At 43.0% G+C, this 3,918-nt stretch overlaps 1 long non-coding RNA gene across 1 annotated transcript in view; it reads left to right on the top strand.

The window, feature by feature from the left end:
* The first annotated feature begins 449 nt into the window (after positions 1 to 449).
* LOC311243829 overlaps positions 450 to 3,918 on the top strand; it is a 7,014-nt gene continuing 3,545 nt past the window's right edge. The window contains exons 1-2 of the long non-coding RNA XR_014620678.1: positions 450 to 767; positions 1,429 to 1,482. This is a non-coding gene — a long non-coding RNA (uncharacterized lncRNA). The remainder of the gene's footprint in view (positions 768 to 1,428; positions 1,483 to 3,918) is intronic.

Here is a 3,918-nt window from a genome sequence, read left to right on the forward strand (position 1 = left end):
GAGTATGTATGTGGCCGTTTGATATTTCATGATCCTTTACCGTTTCTAATTTTAAATTGGTTGTGGTGTGCGCATCCCTTACGACATATTTGACCCTATATAGACTAATCCACAAATACAATAAGAGGTAATTGGTGAATGCCACGTATGCACAATTCAAATATTATGTACGGCAGTTCTCGCATGATGTCCATTCCAAGTCCAGTCCATCCACGGTGAATAAAGCCCGTTATGTATACATACATATACACATTCCAATGAATGCATATATTTAGAATACATTGACATCGTGCTACGCTGCATCTCAACATTCTCTATAGGCTTTCAGCCTCAGGTGTGTAAAGTGCACACTTGTTTCGACATGCTGCCACTACTTCCGTATATAACATACTTTCGTTTTGCTGCACTATTTCGCCGCTCTTCACTTCTCCACGCCCTTTGCACTGAACGAAGAAATATACATTTTGTCATCAAAACAACAATACAGACCGTTTGAACAGACATGGGCAAAACGGTCAAAGGTGTTATAACGGAAGCATTGGACGACATGGACGACACACAGTTCAAGAAATTCGGGAACCAATTAATTGACCGTAGAGAAGAACCGCGCGTTCGTCGAGGTACGGTACAAAAAATGGATCGTTTGGACCTTGCAGATCTAATGGTTTCAACCTTCACTGAAGCTGGTGTAATTCAAGTGACTGTCAAATTATTGATAGCGATTGGCTGCAACCAGATTGCAACTGACCTGGAGGCTGCAATGACAAGTAAGTTTTAGAATAGGCTACTTCAAATAAATTTTCCCTACGGGTTACTGATAACTGTATAGCCACAAGACAAAGGAGCTGCAGATATTTCATAGCCATGAGTACTGTACTAAGTGAGTAATACTAATAGCTTCACAGGCTATAATAATATGACTGCAAATCAGCCCATGCATGCCATGGTCTACTTATCTGCAAAATGCATACTTTTTTGCACGTTCGTTTGAGTTATTATTATATATATTTTTTTTTTACTATTTAGATTTTTAAATTATTTCCCCCCTGTTAAACCACATTTATTACAAACAATAAACAATATCAAACAAGGAAAACAAAAAGTAAAGTAAAGCGTGAATCGACAATCTCTCAACACACAATCAGTTGTACATTTATACCACATGATCTATCAATAGTACACGGACAGTTTACAGTTTATAGGTTATGCATTTTTGCAAACTAATGACTTTTGGTTCCGACTACATAATAGATTGAACAACACCTGTTACCAACCAAAGTTTAGCTATTTTTGTAATTGTAAATAATATATGCTGTTTTTTTATAGAGAAACGTGTTGAACTTAGCCTACATTTTCTATAGGCCTAACTACCCTAAATAAGAATACAACATGGTTGCGCAATCTTACATAATCTCTCACTCTGTTCAGCCACAGGATCCTCGCGTGCAGGAGCACCGCCTGCAGCCAGGGGGCGTATGTGAGGTAATCTACTGTAAAATGTGGGGGTTTTGATATTCCTCTTCAGAATCATGCATTAAACTATATTGTAGTATCCCCCCCCCCCCCCCCCCCCCCCCCCCAACTAAGTGCCCTTGAACCGCCTGCCTTGTTAATTGCTGAAACTCAATTCAGAATTGGGTTCATGTCTAGTTTACTACTACAGCATGCAAGTCAACTACACAGAAAAGTTTGATTATTTAACATTGACATCATACCCTTGAATAGGCTTAATATTTATGTATGGCATTTGTGAGGAGCAATGACAGGGTATTAAATTCATAAATAACAAACAATGACTTTTCAGGAAGTCAGTATGCATGCAGAGTATAATGTTTTAAAATGTGTAAACATTATGTAAACCATGCTATAGAATTTTTCAGATGTACCCTTACAAAAAAGTATCATCATAGTTTGATGGTAATTTCAGTTTTTTTTACCATAGTACTGACTATGTAATTTACCATGGTATGCCATCACCACGGTGCCGCTTTTGTGCTTAAATAACACTGTAGCGTTGCTGTGTTTTACTCCCTGTACGGCAGGGGTGCGTTGGTGATTTCAAAGCTGGTTGCACAGTGTTTTAATGACGCCACGTGCACGCACGCTCCCGCACATGCGCATAAATGTTCCCTCGCGTACGCACAGACTAAAGACAATGCCTAATTGCCTCTACGAATGGAATGTAACACATTTCATTCACAAGTTTTGTGTGAATGTATCTTAGAACGTATTTGAACACACCTGATGACCTGCGCTATTGTTATGCAAAGTAGCCAGGAGGTGGGACTTAGCGAGTTGGTGCATCAGTCGAGTGCAGCGCATTCCTGTGTGCACGCGCATGCACATCCGTGCATGTGTGTGCGCGTGCTTCTGCTCACAGAGCCGGTTGCACGGCGTGCAACCCCGTCCCATGAGCAACGCACCCCTGCTGTATGGCTAACCCTGGGGTTGAAATGTTGTATTCGCTGTCATACGGCTAACCCCAGGGTTTAAACGTTGTATTCCCTGTCGTACGGCTAACCCTGGGGGTTGAAATGTTTTATTCGCTGTCATACGGCTAACCCCAGGGTTTAAACGTTGTATTCCCTGTCGTACGGCTAACCATGGGGGTTGAAACGTTTTATTCGCTGTCATACGGCTAACCCCAGGGTTTAAACATTGTATTCCCTGTTGTACGGCTAACCATGGGGGTTGAAATGTTTTATTCCCTGTCATACGGCTAACCCCAGGGTTTAAACGTTGTATTCCCTGTCGTACGGCTAACCATGGGGGTTGAAACGTTTTATTCGCTGTCATACGGCTAACCCCAGGGTTTAAACGTTGTATTCCCTGTCGTACGGCTAACCATGGGGGTTGAAACGTTTTATTCGCTGTCATACGGCTAACCCCAGGGTTTAAACGTTGTATTCCCTGTCGTACGGCTAACCATGGGGGTTGAAATGTTTTATTCCCTGTCGTACGGCTAACCCCAGGGTTTAAACGTTGTATTCCCTGTCGTACGGCTAACCATGGGGGTTGAAATGTTTTATTCCCTGTCGTACGGCTAACCCCAGGGTTTAAACGTTGTATTCCCTGTCGTACGGCTAACCCTGGGGGTTGAAACGTTTTATTCGCTGTCATACGGCTAACCCCAGGGTTTAAACGTTGTATTCCCTGTCGTACGGCTAACCATGGGGGTTGAAACGTTTTATTCGCTGTCATACGGCTAACCCCAGGGTTTAAACATTGTATTCCCTGTTGTACGGCTAACCATGGGGGTTGAAATGTTTTATTCCCTGTCATACGGCTAACCCCAGGGTTTAAACGTTGTATTCCCTGTCGTACGGCTAACCATGGGGGTTGAAACGTTTTATTCGCTGTCATACGGCTAACCCCAGGGTTTAAACGTTGTATTCCCTGTCGTACGGCTAACCATGGGGGTTGAAACGTTTTATTCGCTGTCATACGGCTAACCCCAGGGTTTAAACGTTGTATTCCCTGTCGTACGGCTAACCATGGGGGTTGAAATGTTTTATTCCCTGTCATACGGCTAACCCCAGGGTTTAAACATTGTATTCCCTGTCGTACGGCTAACCATGGGGGTTGAAATGTTTTATTCCCTGTCGTACGGCTAACCATGGGGGTTGAAATGTTTTATTCCCTGTCATACGGCTAACCCCAGGGTTTAAACGTTGTATTCCCTGTCGTACGGCTAACCATGGGGGTTGAAATGTTTTATTCCCTGTCGTACGGCTAACCCCAGGATTTAAACGTTGTATTCCCTGTCGTACGGCTAACCATGGGGGTTGAAATGTTTTATTCCCTGTCGTACGGCTAACCCCAGGATTTAAACGTTGTATTCCCTGTCGTACGGCTAACCATGGGGGTTGAAATGTTTTATTCCCTGTCGTACGGCTAACCCCAGGGTTTAAACGTTGT

This window comes from Notolepis coatsorum (assembly GCF_963971535.1).
Source record: "Notolepis coatsorum genome assembly, chromosome: 17".
Classification (NCBI taxonomy): Eukaryota; Metazoa; Chordata; class Actinopteri; order Aulopiformes; family Paralepididae; genus Notolepis; species Notolepis coatsorum.